The sequence below is a fragment of the Mugil cephalus genome, chromosome 3, assembly GCF_022458985.1.
Source record: "Mugil cephalus isolate CIBA_MC_2020 chromosome 3, CIBA_Mcephalus_1.1, whole genome shotgun sequence".
In the NCBI taxonomy this organism is placed as follows: domain Eukaryota; kingdom Metazoa; phylum Chordata; class Actinopteri; order Mugiliformes; family Mugilidae; genus Mugil; species Mugil cephalus.
The window spans coordinates 23,874,233-23,891,436 of NC_061772.1; positions in this window are offsets into that span (position 1 = coordinate 23,874,233).

Here is a 17,204-nt window from a genome sequence, read left to right on the forward strand (position 1 = left end):
GGAGGAGGTCTCTGCTGAGCTCAAAGTGTCACACATCCGTCGACGAGAATACTCACACTATCCGACGCCAACAAGGTCATGTGACTTTTCATATCGATGCTTCTGGTTACCAACTTTTCAGTGATGTAAATGTTAATTATGCCAAAAACGTAATTTGGGAGTTATTGCACATAACACAAGCTGAAATAGAGCTTTATCTAGTGACCATTTCCTTTATCCAGTGATTCATTTCTATTCCATATTTTGTGATAATGACTTCATTATAAAATAATCAATAACTAATGACTTAACCAAAGGTTAAAGATCAGTTTGTAAACATGGCAATCCATTAATAAATGTGCGTTCATGCTTTTTAATCTACCTCATGTACAGGTACACATGGAAATAGTGGAAATATAGTTTCCAGATAGTAAAGGCTCAGTCACAGCTAAAACTTTGAGCTTGAGCATGAAAAGCTTTCGGGGGAGTTTCCCCCAACCTGGCAACCAAAATGTTTTTCTATAAAGAATTTAACCATTTATCTTAATAGCAGTAATTAAATAACATCATACTTAGATCAAATTACAAGCTCTTTATAAAGGCCTGTTTATTAGGGAGCGCTACTGATATAATACATTAAGGTATGCTTCGCCGTAGCTTGATGAAAAGTAACGATTTAATCCAATAAAGTGAGGATGAAGCAGCCAACCTCCGCCCTCATAGGGGCTGCTCATGGCTGACAGCAACTTGGCATTTTGTTGTCAACAGGACAGGCCCAAACAGCTGGAGTAGGAAGAGGGGAAATGCAGGGGTGTACAGACGATGATGGAAAAGGAAGGGTGTAGCTGTTTGTTTGTGTGTGTGTGTGTGTGTGTGTGTGTGTGTGTGTGTGTTTGTGCTTGAAAGGAAAAACCGAGTGACCAACTCGTCACACAAACAGTGACCCACATCCATTCTTTGGACGGGACAACACAACCAGATTCCCCCACCTCCTCACTCTCTTTCTGTCTCTCATCTCCGTGTCACACTCATTAAATAACTATGCGACACACATACATCAGTGTTTTTGCCAAACAAGCTTTCACACTGTTCTTTAACTGGGCTGATCACCCTCGTGACTCCTGGCATCGATCGCTTCAGAGAAATCAGTTTATTTCCCAACAAGGCGCTCCCTCTTCTCCGCTTTTGCTGCCCTTTCTTCTGTCTCCGGTATGACATTTACGTTGAAAAGCCGCCTCGCGACCACTGTGTTGCCAGCCCCGAGGAATGATTTCAGTGGGCAGAGAGTGGTTATGATGCCAGCGTTGGACGTTTGCCTTCCACTTGAACCACCCATGCTGAAAATGTGCAAGCTGTTAGATATTGTTCTACGTGATAGGTTTATTAGAAACCAGAAAGACGGGGGGATGGAAAGAAATAACAAGCTGGCGAGTGCAGGACTTGTTGAGCCAATGCCTCCTTGACCGGAAGCAAAGTGGACTTTGTAACAAAACGAAACACTTCAACAGTTGCATTTCTGTGGAGCACATGCTGCTCACAGTCAAAGCTAAATCTGTGGTTTCATGTTTTACAAAATGAGCTCATGTGCACATTAAATGTATGCAGAGGAGCTGGAAGAGTAATCAGATGGATTGTCTAGCTTGTTGTTTCCTCCTGTTTCCAGCCCGCATGCCAAGCAAAGCTAACCCGACGCTGGTATTTAATGCACCGTGTTATCAGTCTTCTCATGTGACTCTCGACAAGAAAAGAAAAAGAGAACGTCGAGCTGTTGTTCGCGGTCTTCTGCAACTGATTACAGAGCTGCACCTTTGCCAGGATTCTGGGTGGACCTGCTGGCTCATCAAACACAGCTCTGAGCAACAAAAACCCACTCATCCCCACAACACAAATTTATAATTAACCCGCACACATGCTTCTCTGTCTCTCTGGAGCAGGAGGCGTCTCACCCTCCCTTCTTACCTATTTCCCAACACACACTTAACTTTGGAGAACAACCAAAATGTGGAAGGCTGACCTTATTAAATTCGATGCATTCTGATTTTTTATTTTTTTTAAATCTGAATTTCATTTCTAGGATGAAACAAAGGAGTGTCCCTTTTTACCAATGCAGGGTGCTAATAAGGAGACATTTCTGTTTGTTTTGAATTGTTATGAAAGGGCTCGTTTGTTTAGCTATGCCCGCTGTTGTCTAGGAAACCGACATTCCCCAGAGCCCTGCTCATGTTAATTGTTTTATTCCTCCCACTCTCCTCCTCTCACTTCTGGCCACAGACACAATCAAACAAGTGTGGACAGACCCGCACATCTGAATCGTCTTGCTTTACGTCCGTCTGTCTCCGTCTGTCTGCGTGCTCTGTCTCTTCTTTGCATTTTCCCCGTCTCGGTGCCTCCCGTGTTTCAATAATCTCTCCATCTCCATCCTGGACGTCTTCTCTCATTCGTCCCTTGTGGTCACGAAAACAGCTGTTTGGCAAAATGAAATAGCCACAGAGGTCTTTTGAGAAGTTATTCACTGTGAAATCTTGGGGTGAACATAAGCCAAGTTTAAAGCTCAAGGCAAAGCCAAGAGGAGGATAATACAACTGCTGGCGAGCACGTTGGACCGTAACTTTTAATACCTTTTGATGGTAAACACTGTCTCGCTCAGCTGCAGTTGAAGTATGTTTCCACTGTTCATGCTAAGTGCATTCCAGGAGTTATTTTGTCATGAAGTCTCTTTGTTTTCTGTTTTTGAGTCTTTATTTTCCTCCATCACGGACATATACTTCTGTGAATATATACAGTATACTGACATATACTGAAATTTTGTGAATTCAAATGTTACCCAGAATCCCTTTAGAAACGCAATAGTGAAGATTGCATAAAATTAGAAGATAAATTATATATTTTTTCTTGAAATATATACTATATAATGGGTTGCAACAGTGGTGGACACTAAACACAATGAATAAAAACTTTGGAAATTCGCTGACATGATTACGTAAACTGAAAAGTCAACTTTGAGCATCAACACAATTAACATTCACAATAAAACAAGGATCGCCTTTATCTTGCGCACATGATTCTGTCACCAGAAATTATAATGAGAAAGCATTTTTTCCAGTCACAGCATTTCCTCTTTGCCTTGGTGCCCTCTCACAAACAAAGGTTTCTGATGACGGAGCTATTTGAGCTTTCACCCGCAGGGAAAAAAGTTTTGCTACACGACTATGGGTAAAACCATTGGCTTGGCGAGACATGTGTCACTCTGGCCCATTGGAAAATGAGTCATATCCTTGGGAAAGATATGACAAAACATTAAGGATATTCAGAGGGGTCGCTAGTTTTGGGAGGTTTCAGTTTGCTGTGATTTGATGTCCTTACAAACCTAATTTGGATAAGGGAGGTTACCAATATTTGAATCCTCTACTATGCTGAAATTTTTTATTTTTTTTGCTCACAAGGCCAGTGCATGTAATCGAATCAAATGGTAATTTAATCAAAACACTGAGTCTTGTGTAATGCCAAAGTTCTGTGGTATTTACCCATGAATAATGTGAATTCTGGTCATGGGTGCAATTCAACGACTTGTGATGTGCTTTCCCAGATGCAGAAGATGTTAAAAACTGAAATTCATCAGGCCTTTCTTGAGATTTAGCTTTTACTTTTTCTTTCTCTCTCTTTTTTTTTGTGGCGTTATTAGGCCTGTTTTGGGTGGGGCTGAAGCCCCAACAAATTCAACATAAAGCGGCCAGCATATCAGTTTAAATAAATAATCATATAACCTGTCATCAGGGACTTAAATGTGATCATGAATCTGTCAGTTTCCCTTCACTTCGTAGCGTACGGTAGAGCGAGCCCCTTTAGTGCATCCTTATCCAATCCACTCATAATGTAATTCAAGTAATTAAGTAATATTTTTCAGGGCTTGAAACTGCAGCCGTTTTAGTCACATGTGTAATCTGCGCGACTTCAAAATATTTGAGAGCAAACTATTATTGTGTGGTGAGCGAAAGTCACGCCTCTATGTTGCCTAAGCCTAGTGACACCACTGCATGCTGTACAGCCTTGGCTGGATGGTGGGCAACTTTTCTAAAGGCCAAATGTGTTGGGCAGATGACTAGTGTCAGAGCATTCCCAAAATCAGACATTCTTTTGGTCAGGCCTTGGTCTTGGTGTCAAAATGGGTCCAAGGAATAAAGAGCAGTGAAACCTAAGACATGGTCATGGTCATTGTTGATGTTTATGGAGAGTGAAGCCTGGTCTGTGTGATCCAATCCAGGCAAGCTGCTGTAGCTCATATTGCTGACAAAGTTAATGCTGCTTCTAATGGAAATTGCAGTTTGTTGACTATGGAGCTGCATAGGCGGAGTGCCCATGCAGACCCCTGTCCATGGTTAAATGTGTCTACACTAGGCAACCACCACCACAAAGCAATGGAAGACAGTGGCCTGGTCTGATCAATCATGGCTTCTTTTACATCACGTGGATAGTGTAACTTACCTTTGAAGCACATGGCACTGAGATGAACGCAAGCCAAGGGAGACAGTGTGATGCTTTGATCAATGTAGTGCAGGAAGACCTCGGGCCCGGACATTCTTGTACCACCTAGCTAAGCATTGTTGCAGACTGTGTCCACCCTTTCCTGGAAACAGCATTCTCCAATTTTTTTCATTTGCCATGAAACAAAATATCTCAACAGCATGGTTCAAAATTCATTGGTCCATCAATGACAGCAAACAGCCCTGACCCAGACACACCAAAACAAGTCCAAACAAAGTCAGTGCCGCCCGTATGTCTCACAGGTGGGAGGAGGTTTGAATGCTGGTGTACTGTGTTGCCAAGTCTACTTTGGTTTCATCCATCCACGAACCATTTTCCCAGTAGTCTCCTGGCTTGTCCACGTGCCAGCAGAAGTGTTTATTTTGGAGAGCAGTTTCTTTGTCCTTGCCACTCTGCCATGTATATCAGAGAAAATCAAAGAACTGACGGGAACGTTGCCTCCTCCTCCATACTAGGTGGCGATATGTGTCTTTTCAGCATGTTAATATGGCCCCCTTTCTAGTTGACCTAATACGTCACATCATACAAGAGTCGTTCATGCGGCGGACCGGCATTTCAAACAACAACCAGATGGATAATAGCACTAGCACTAATAGTGCTCTTCTACCAGCTCACGATTTCCAATCGCATTATCTGCATGTCTTAATCAGATAAGGAAAACTTTGATTTTAGTCAGAGTAAAGTGGTTACATGCGCTTAAATTGTCCAGTTAAAGTCTGATTAAGGCAATAATTTGTTGTTGTAAACGAGTGTTCCCCTGATAGTGGATTCGTGCACATTAACATTAGCCAACGTGCGAGAGGCCTTTAGTTGGTTAGATGTTACCCTTGGTAACATCTTGGATTGTTCTGTGTCTTTCAGAGCGATTTCTGTTGGTCCAAAAGATAAACTCTCTTTTAATTACAAAGATAAACACACACAGCAGCACCAAGCCTGACCCCAAATATGCTTTGCTGAAAAACACAGCAGTAAGCATGTGTTAATCACCATCATACCATTTGTCTGAGTATTCACTTAATAGCAGCAACATGCTTTATTAATTCAAATGTGCTGCTTCAGACTAGAATCTCCCACAAGCTCCTGGTCTGATCCAAGTTGAGTCACCCTAAGTATCCACCCATCCCCAAGAGAGCAACCACACATTGCGGAAAGTGACCATCTTTCAGGCGCATATTAACCCCAGACATCAATAAAGCCTGTAAAACGTGATCAGTCTTGAAACTCTGCAGAGCTACAAATTATTTTTACACATCTATCATGCAGAAGTTACCTCATTCACAGAGCCAGAACACATCCTTCCTTCAGTCTGAGCAATTATGTGTGATTGAGAGACTAATACGTTTGGACAATATCTTGTCTCACAGCTATTCAAGTATGTGTGGGAACCTTTTGGGAAGCAACAATCAGTTCAGTATGTGGTACAGTGTGAAGGGAAAGATGAGCATCTGCAGCACAGGAGAAACTATGATCCTTTCTGTGTGAGTCAGAAAACCCAAAACACTATCAGCACAATGTCTGTTATCCAGCTGCAGGTTTCCTGTTGTGTTCACAAATCTGGCTGTGGACTCACTCTCAACTCACCTCTCTATATTCCTGATGAATTCGGAGCCAAAAGGTCAGAGGTTAAACTCTTCCAGTTATGCAAACACGGTCTGGTCGCACGGCACGTGCTTAAATATGAAGTTTGTCAGCACACCAAAATAAACACCCAGCAGACCACAATCATCCCTCTGTGCACTTTTGATTACGAAATAATGCTTTTTCTGGTCCAGACCAGTTGTCTTCATCATATGGAATTTCATCGCATGTGTTTGAAGTTTTAACAGGAAACCATTGGTGGATTAATTTTGTCCCACGTCTCACTGAGCAATAACAACAACAACAACAACAAATCCCCCTAATTGAAGTGTGACTTTCAAACACCCGTGCTTCCCACACTGTGACAAGTCAAGATGTCTGCCCTAACAAAATGTATATTCCAAGTCTTTGTAATGTCGGCATTAAGCTTCAGTCTTTCTGCGTCAGAATTAGTGACTTGTTTGTATCCATCAGTCGAGCAGACACAGTACGGATGCTCATAATGAATGTTAGCGTGGACCCCAGTTCCAACACATTTTTTTAAGCCCTAAGGCTGCAGACAGCCCAGACACTGTACTAAACAACTCAAGTGCACTCCAGTTCACAAAAGCTACAGCAGACATCTCAACATGCAACTGCTCAAAAAGCGTGCCAGGACAACTCCTTGATGAGTAGATTAGTTGAAGGTGTTGAGATGTTCCTTTCTTTGCTAACGCGGTGTGATGATCAACGCTGTTAACAACGACCCTGGTTTCAGGCTGCAAACAAGCTCCGAGCCTCAGAATCGATGAGCTCACCTTCTAGTAGTGAAATTTGCTTGTGCAACCTCTGAAACAATATCCGCAGTCACACGTTCACACCCACAAGCATGCACACACCAATACATAAATGCATAAGCGCTTAAGAGCAATAGAGGTAAAAGGAATCAAAAATCAAAAACACACGTTGCATATAGACCCACATTGTTGTGTTTAAGAACCAGTGAAACGATGCAGTTGTCGCGATTGTTTTGCAGCCTGGTGCTGCAGGCTTCGAAGGTCATGTAACGCCTGCAGGATGGGACCAGGGAGAAAGGGTGTTTGAGGGGTACGTTCCACTTTGCAGAATAATTCCTTCTCTGTGGAGTCTACAGCCAGTGAGTTTTCTGGCAGCTCTTCATTTGAGAGATTCCTTCTTGTTCTCTGTGCAGTTGGCATAGCGTGCTGTGATGCATTAAGCTGCATTATCGCATCATTTGAATGATGTGTTTGTTTTAATCTGACACGATAATATCCTCTGGTATGCTGTAATGCTTTCAGAGGTTACTGCATGTTTCCTTGAAAGAGGTGAGGTGTTTGCCTCATGAATTAAAAACCAATAATGGCCATTTTCACACTGAGAAACAGAATCAACACACTTGGTGTTTGGCAGGAGGAGACACTCAGAGAGCTTAATGTGTTAGTGGGTAATTTCAGGAAAATCTCCTCTAGGGACCCTTTCCTCCACTTTTACGACTCAAAGAGCCTAAAACACCGTCAGTAAACTCCCTCCTGCTTCTGTTTATTTCTTGAGGAAACGATCTGTTTTGTCAAATGTGTGATACGGTTACGTGCAATAATTATACAAGTGTGACTAACATCTTCCTATTATTTGAAAAAATAAAATAAAATAGGAAAACGCTGACCTGTTATTAATTGTAAAAGAAGGATGAAGCTTTTTTCCATGTTTTTTTGTTACTTTTCAAGCAAATCCGTCAGTCTAATAAAACCCATTGGATGCACACACCGATCCGGCATAACATTACGACCACTGACAGGAGAAATAAATAACATTGACCGATACTTTTGTACCTGATATTCATGTTGATGTTACTTTGACATGTACCACCTACCTAGACCAGACCAGGCACCCCCACCCCAAAGCAAATCATGACACTCAGGACGCAGACACACACACAAAAATGGTTTAGAAACAACTCAAAAAACAAGAAAAACAGCACAAGTATTGACTTGGCCTCCAAATTCACTAGATCCCAATCTGATCCAGTGTCACAGAGTGCCCTCCCCTCACCCCATAGGACCTAAAGACCCCCACTAACAATATTTTGTTGCTAGGCACCACAGGACACATTCAGTAGTCCCATGTCCATTCTCTGATGAGTCACAACTGGAGACTTACACAATGTAAGGAAGGCGGTCATAATGTTACGACTGATCTGTGCACATGGTCCAACATGTTGCGAACAAGACACTGCCTCTGTGTCCGCACGAGACAAGTGTTTCTCTGTAGCCATCTTTTGACCGCTCTCCCCCCCATTGCCATGGTAACCCCCCTAACCAGGGCACAATTGCTGACCAGCAGGAAGCGCGGTGCATTTTGGGTTAATGAGCGCTTCCGTGTGTGACGGGGTGTGTTCACAGCAGGAGGGAGACCTCTGCGTCACACCGACAAAGGGGTTTTCCGTGTTTTTATTACAGTGGGAATATTGTTCTCGTGTTAGTGTACTAGGTCACACGGGATCGCCCCCATGCTCATGGTGCTTTCTGCTTTCCTGTCTGAGCTATTGTGTTTGACACCAGTGAAATATTTTCACACAGCAAATGCTTAAACAAGGTGTGTAATCTGATTTCCACAGAACAACAAAAGAGGCAACGGATATTGTGTGGCATCATTTCATATGATAAAATACCTCTTTTATTTAATTGATTTTGTGTATGTATAAGTACATTTAACTAAAAATACCTTTTTTTTCTGTTTCACCTTTTCCATTTAGTTGGAAGTTTCCCTTTGGAAAGCAGAATTTTAAGCTCGGCTTTAATGGATGCACACGCTGCAGCAGGATACATATGTAGTCCAACATTTCCTCCAGAGATTCCTGCCTGAAATGTTTCAGATAGAGGACTGGATGCAGTTTTCACTATAATCCATCATTTTAAGGTTGAGGTGTTGTAATATTAAACACATTCGGCCCGGACCAGGGATTTCTGCAGGAAATAGCCTGTATCCAGTTTGGCTTGACTTCAAGTCCGCCAGTAATTGCGTTGGTGTTACATGTCGATCTGGATTTGAGTTTCAGCCCACGCACACACACGCACATAAAGTGGCTTTTCTGTTGCTGTTGGGGCGTATAACTCATGTCTTTCCCTCTACCTCCCTAAAGTCATGAACATTTACCGTGAATTTACTGCATTTCACTGGAACTGGAAGGCTTTGTGTGTTTGCTCTTGTTGGTGAGGTAAATCTGTGCACATTACTCACATCTAGCTCTGGAGAAAGCTGATATATGAATTTGCTCCTTTGGTTGTTACCGACCAGAGGCTGCACTCCTCCATCCAGTTTGATTTAACTCTCTTCTTTTCTTATTTCTTCATGTAAAACTCGTAAATTAATGAAATAATGTATAATTCTGGGAAGGAGAGAACAGCATTCAGAGAAAATGGAAAGAATCCCAGAAGTCTATTGACCATGTTCTTGGCTCTCTGCTGTTTTTGCTGTTCCTAGCAGGCGTTTGATTGAAGACACTCAGAAGAGTTTTATTTCTGATGCGATGAGGCCACAAATCAACCATGAGTGATTCTTTTGGCCACTTGGCAGGAGCGGAATAAACACAGTAACACTAATCTGATACCATCAACTGCAGGCAATATAGAGGTAATGTTTAAATGTAGTGTGTGAGATTTTCGATTAAAGTCAGACTTTTTCTCATCATTCTTATTTTAAAGTCTAACAACAATTTTTTTTTCAGTGGCCCTAATCCTCTTCCGTACATAAGAAAGCAGCATAAACATAAATATAAATATGGGCAACGTCTCCCCATTTCCTTGCACTGGCCAAACTGACCTATTTTCTCACCATCTTGCGACTTTGGAGCCAGAGTCGGCGCAGCACGGTCTGAGAGTGGAGCCACGCAGAGCCGTGACCTCGATTACACGGGGCCGTTTTATGGAGCAGTCCTGTCACATCCTTCTTCTATTGTATGGTGTCAAATAAACACCTAAAAAATGAAACCACAACTAAAACAAATCAAAAAATGACACATGAACATGCATCAACATTATATTAATTACCTAAAATTAGAGAAACCATCCATGAAAAAACAAACAAACAAACAAACATGTGATGCCCGTGTCTCATCCACTAACATGGAGAATCTTATGACCTATACTGCAGCCAGCCACTAGGGGGAGTTCTTCTTGCTTTGCTTCTTGCTCCCTGTACACTGTATAATGACAGTGTACAGGGAGACAAGACATTATTAGATTGTTTTTAAACCAATGAAAAAGAAGCTGCTCAAGATGATTAGTTGTGTTATCTGTTTTATTTACGGTTGGGTAGTTTTCTCAAACTGAGTGTCAGGCCTCATCCATAGTTTTTAGACTTAGACTTAGACAGACTTTAATAATCCACGAGGGATATTACTTTGTCACCGTAGCTTCGTTGCATATAAAAGTAAACACAAGAAAGATCAAATAAAATGAGATTAGATTAGAGTAAAATAAAAATAAAAAGTTTTAATCAAAAGATTATGCCCAGTGCCCAGGCTAAATTGATCCGTCGCCTTCACTGAACAACTAAATAACAACATTAACTTAATCAAGACTGCAAACAAGATGCCACACAAAGTCACAAGTGAGGGCTACTGCGGCGTAAAACTGAACCGAAAAATTGTTACTACTGAAACTACTGTACGTGTTGCAGAGAAAAAAGTCAGAGAGCGGGAACCATGCCTCATGTCATCGCCTGTTAATCAACTACAGTTCATGAGCTCCAGTCGCTCTGCACTGGTTCTGTCTCCTTTAATAACCGAGTGTCTCCTGATATTATGAAGGAACAGCTCCCACTGATCTGCAGTATCAGGTGGAGTCCGTCAGCATTAGGTTGAAAGTTGCTTCTTTTCCTTTTTTATACAGTTTGGCAGGCAAAGCGGGGAAGGGTCTCTGGAGATATCAGTACGACCCAGCTGTGAGCACATCGTGGTAAAGGTGACTCATTACGGTCAGCCGGTGTGTGTGTGCACGCATTTGCATGTGTGTGTTTGCACAGCTTTCCGTGCAATACCGCATTTCCAGACCCTTGATTGCCTGCTGCTAATGAGCAGAGAATTGATAGATGTGAACAGCTGGAGAATGGAGAAGGGAAAGACAAAGAGAGGTGGATGTAATGTTGATAATCTGCCAAAACCAAGAAATTAAACCAGTGTGTGTGTGTGTTCATCTATACTTGAAAGGACTCCTGACATTTTGACTTACGAAAGCTCCATGTCTTGTTTAAACAGCTCTTATCTCAGTTTGCTGTATTTTATTAGTTGGAAATCTGAAGTCAGATTTAGTTAATACTGAAAGACCAGCTTTAGAATATAGTGGAACATTACATAGAGATGAAAGGTGCTGCCATTTGCCTAAGTTTGACCAAACAACCGCTTGGCCTGTCTCTGAAAGTCACATTAAAATGGACAACTACAGGAGAAATGATGACAGCCTGGTACAAAACACTGCTTTGGTCTATAAAGCTCCCATTTAAGACAACTGTACTGATTTGTTATATAACTCACCTCTTGAAAAAGATCCAGTTATACAGTTGTACAGTTATACAACAATCAGCCACAACATTATGACCACTGATGGGAGAACCTGACTGAAACCTTACTTTCATGTGGATGTTTCTTAGACGTGTACCACCCGGCTTGACCAGTCCATGCACCACCTAGTACTTACATAACTGCCTGTTAAACTTCATCTTAATTAGTCATGTTGATCCACCAGAATGATGCAGCTAACTGTTTCTGATGTAATATCTTATAGTTTTAGCAAACTCATTTTGTCGTTCTCTGTTTTATTCTATCTCGTATTGCCCTCTGCTGCCGTCGTGTTTTTCTCACTGAACTGAACCTCTGCCAGAAAACAAAGTAAGAGTGAAGTAAATTAGAAACAGTGAGAGCTTTATAATTTACGACTTACTTTTTAATCACATCTGGAAGAACTGCCACCATGTGACGTGCTTTACCAACTATTTAGGAATGTTTATTTTTTTCTTTTCTCTCTTTCTCCATATTTCTTCGTCTCCATCACTCGATAACTCCACTCCTTCCTCCCGTGCCCACTGGCTGAGCTCTGACTGCCCTCGCCAGCATATCTTGACCATAAACAGGCATCAGGGGCGGCCGAATTAAGAGCAATATGCGCACAAAGATATGCAATAGATTTCAGAGAAGGTTGGAATGCAAAGACTGCCTTAGTCTTTTTCATCCAAACCAGCACACTGCTTGTATGATTTGTCCTTCTTTTTAAAACTAGTTTTGTGTTATCGCAGAGAGTATATTGTCGCGTACTGTCAGAGCATTGATATTCAGTGCAAAGCAACGATCATCTTTAAAAGACCACAACACGGAAACACACATCGACGCGTCCATGCAGATCTTCTGGTGTTGCTGCCAAGATGAGCTCTGCGCAGCTGCTGCTCTTTTGCCCATAATTGAAAACATGGTTATAAAATTAACACGAACGGGAACCTTGAATAATACGCTCGGAATGGGCAAACACAGAGAGAAGCCTTACAAAGGATAGCCGAGAGGCGGAGGGCGAAAAGAAATTAATCAAAGTCAAAAAGTGAAAAACCAAACAGGAGAAAAAGGATGGGCTGAGGGAAAGGAAAAACCGCAAGGATAATCTCACAGCTGGTCAAAGAACGAGCAAAATGCAGGAAAAAAAAAAGGAAGACTTTGAGGTTGGAAGGGACGGGAGGGGAGGAACAGGGATTGAGGAGAGGGGAGGTCAAAGTCAAGGCTGTATGAAATGTTTGTCCAACTCTAAATCAGAAGTACAGCTGCCCTCTGTGTGCACGCGCACCGTCTGCGTTGTTCAAGTGTGAACGATTAAGGATAAAATCCATGATCAGATATGCAGAACATGTGACAAAAGACTCCGCCTGGATTTGTCTGTAGAGATTGTGTGAAACATGGGTATGTGTGCATGTGAGTGTGCAGGCTCTCACGTGTCCCTGTGTAGGACATGCTGTTGAGGAGCCCGGGGGAGCAGGCGTGGTCGTTTTTCTGGGCTCTGTCCTGAAAAGATTATGGTTCTCTCACGTGCTGAAAGAGGCTCTAATCAATAACAGGCGTCCCGTTTGAAGATAAACACAAACGGCCTCTCTAATCATCATCATCATCATCATTATTTCTTTCATGATATCCATGAGTTGTTTTGTTATTTTTCTCACAGAAAAGATATTCACAAATGTCTGTATTTATTTATTAATTATACATTTTTTCGTCATAGGAACCGACTGTAATCCTGCACATTCAGATCCAGTGTCGCCATTTGAATGAATGTTAAATGTGTTAGTAGTAGTGAATGGTTTCTCTTTCACATTCATTCATGCCAGTATTCCCTTTTCAGTTCAGTTCAATTTTATTTTACTTATATAGCATAATAGCAATACAAATTGTCTCCAGACATTGAACAGAACCAACAGCCAGAAACCCCAAGAGCACTCACTGAGGCCACGGCTGGAAGAAAAAAAAAACTTTTACCAGGAAGAAACCTTGAGCAGAACCCAACTCATATGAGGTGGAGCGTGTGCTTGAGGCCAGCTGGGATAGAGACATTATAAAAAAAGAGAGAGAGAACTGTAAAGTTGAGCAGCTGAGTTCACATGTATATGAACAAATCATACATGCAGCATCAGTGGACGCAGTTTACTCTAATCTGACCACTTTTTTCCAGTAACACGTAATCTAACGCGTTACTGTTTCCAAACCAGTAATTAGATTAAAATTACTTATTGCGTTACTGTGCGTTACTATTTTTCACATTTTCCTAAGTAAAAAAGTATTTTCTTTCCTCTTGCGTCTCGGAGAAGTGACGTCACGAATGCGACAAGTCCCGTTTCCAGCGTGAGAACGATTCACGTGTAATAACACTCAGCGACACAAACGTAAACAACAATGGAGGCAGAAGACAGGTGAGTGTTTTCCAGCTCGAAACATCGCCAATGTTTTGAGTTTGTGTGGCTGTGGAGTATTGGTGCGTACCATTTGTATTCAGAAATCCTTGCGATGCCCGAGTTGAGTTACCAAGATGGCCGCCCCGCGTGTAACCAGTAACTACAAGCTCCTGTAATATTCTGTTTATTAGCACTTCTGATTAGTCGTCGTGGCATTAAATCGGTCGTACAGACAGTGTTTTTTCACATACGTACGCTGAAATGCTGTTGCAGTGTAATTTAAATTTTTCATGTGTTATATGAGAACTACAAGCCCATGTCGTGCTAACAGTGGCTAAAAACAACAGCCTGGTAGAACCACAACAGTGCGAAACAGCATCGTGGCAAACTTAATAGTGTATTTTTTTCTACAATTAAAACTTTGAAATTAATTAAATATTTTTTTGTATATTAATTTACTGCCTCACGTGGTCTTGTAGATTTCATCACTGCAAATGATTCTAGTAAAAAACTCATGAGTTGGTTCAAGTCATCTGTTCCTGTTATCTGTAGGCGGCCTTCTTGTTTTACCATTTATTTTTCAAGGTAACTGTGGCAACACTGTGCAGCATATAAATAACAAATAGAGCATCAGGGGATCTCCTTCCATATTATTGTACCTTATTTATCCTTTCTAGTGTGTATTTACTTCTGTCCCCTTTTTATTTTATATTTTATTTATTATATATTTATTAATAAATTTACTATCTTCCAGCTATTTTTCTTTTTTGCTAGTGATTGTTAAGAGTGCCACAACCCCCGCGACCTGATAAATATAATGCGCGTAGCCATTAAATGCTCAGTGATGCTCGCTGTCAGATTTATTTATTTTGGTGGAAATTACGTTAAGAGCAGGAGAAACAGAACGAGGGCCCTGCTGATGAGAAACATTTACACGTCAAAGATTGACACTCACTGTTACACTAATACAGCAGTAGACAAACCAAAAGCTGTTAAACTTGTCATAACTGAATGTAAGAGAGCCCAACCAAAAATCACAGATTGTATTTCACTTCATTGATGGAAATAATAACAACGTTCCATTGGAAGCGAGCCACTACAAAACACTGTAACAGCTTCAAAGCAAAAGAACACTGATTTCGAATTTCAAACACACGCACTAGCTAATTTACACATTTTTATTTGGGTGGATACAGTAACGTTAGACATCCCACAGCTGGCCGATCTAGAGATGTGTTACTCTCACAGACTAAGTATTCACAGAGGAAAACTCTCACTACTGTCAAACTCAGAAATATGATAAACATATCCCTTAGGGGGTTTGCTCAGTGTGCATGCAAACAACCGGGTTCGTCTTTGGTTTCTTCCAGAGTGTAAACAAGTGTCAGTGACACCGCCTGCCCACTCTCATGGCGTGTGGGCAGGGTGGGAACATCTGGATGTGAAATGAACCTCGAACAGCCACGGTCAAAAAGCCAAGAACCATCTGCCTGCCAGCTAAACAAAGATGAATGTCCATTGGATCTACTGTAGCCTGGGAATCTGGAAATAAGGGAACGTGCGCACACTAAACACAAATGGCTTAGGGGGCGGAGAGAGAGAGGGTGTTCACTGTGTTTCTCAACTTTCTTTAATTTCAGACACTTCACGGATTTTGTCCAGAGGGACATTTGAACGAAACAAACAATTTAATTCTGCTGCAGAAAACAAAATTGCTCGGCCTCACCTCACATAAACCACCTCCACGTGCGTGACAAAAAATTTTAAGCATGTTGTCACTGGCCTCCTGCTTCACTGCCGCTTAAGGGCGACATCAGATGCCTCACGAGGCAGTGCCCTCCACCCCTGTGGGAACGCACAAGGCAGCTGATGAGTAACTCACGGCTGATGTTATAATTGAGTCACCAAACCTAGATTCCAAGTCTCCAGTATTTCATTTAAACAACCATAGAAACCACCCAGGGGCAAATTCATGCTGGATTAAATGATTAAAAACATGTTAAAGGGTTTTTACAAACCGAGGAGCTATAAAACAAAGCCTGTCAGATTTCTTTCGAAATAGAAAGCCTGAAGTGCGTCTCTGATGAAATATTGTGAGCAGCAACTGATATAAACTACCAGCAAAGCTCCACGTGTCTTAAACAGCCACAGCCCATCAGCAAGACTTATAAATAGCCAGCAGTGTGACAATGCTAAAATGCTGATGTTTAGCAGACCCACTGCGAACATTTAGTATGTAAACACTTCCTGAGTCGCACTAAAAACAAAGTGGGTTCAGAGAAGAACCAGATGAATTTAAAGTAGACCTCGTGATGGCGCTAGAGGATACCAGAAGGTGTCACTTAAATTGTTACCGTGCACCAAATTCATTTCAGAGCTGAAAAGTCACACACCTAAAGATGTCAACCACAACATGAGGCCCAATGGACAAATTGTGTCATCCCCAAATAAATTAGATTGTATCCTTTGCATGGATATCTGTACCAGATTTCATGGCAATCTCTCCGGTATTTGACAAAAAAAAAAAAAAAAATTAAAAATTAAACAACGAATTCTCTGGGCACTAGGATATCTGTGCAGATAACTAGCCACGTAAAATAGTTGAGATGTCAGGCATAACATTATGCCCACCTTCCTAATATTGTGTAGGTCTCCCTTGTGCTCCCAAAACGGTGACTCATCAGAGAACGGACATGGAGCTTCTGAGGGGGTCCTGTGGTGTCTGGATGTTGTAAGGGGGGGCCTTTAGGTCTATTATGGGTTCAGGGGAGGGGCCTCTGTGGATCATCCCACAGATACTTGATCAGGTTGGGATCTAGTGAATTTGGAGGCCAGGTCAACACCTTGTGCTGTTCTCCATGTTCTTTGAGTTGTTGCTAAACCGTTTTTGTGTGTGTCTGTGTGTGTCTATGGGATGGGGGTGCCTGGTCTGGTCTAGGTGGGCGCTACATGTCTTAGTTACATCCACACGAGTGCCAGGTCCAAAAGTTTCTCAGCAGAACACTGAATTGTCACAAGATTGTCAATGTTATTTACTTCTCCTGTTAGTGGGCATGGTTCTTCTGAGGGGGTCCTTTGGTGTCTGGAAACAGGATGTTGTTAGTGGGGGGTCCTATGGGTTGACGGGAGGGGCCTCCATGGGTCAGGCTTGTTCAGTATGATACTTTATCTGTTTGGGGTCTAGT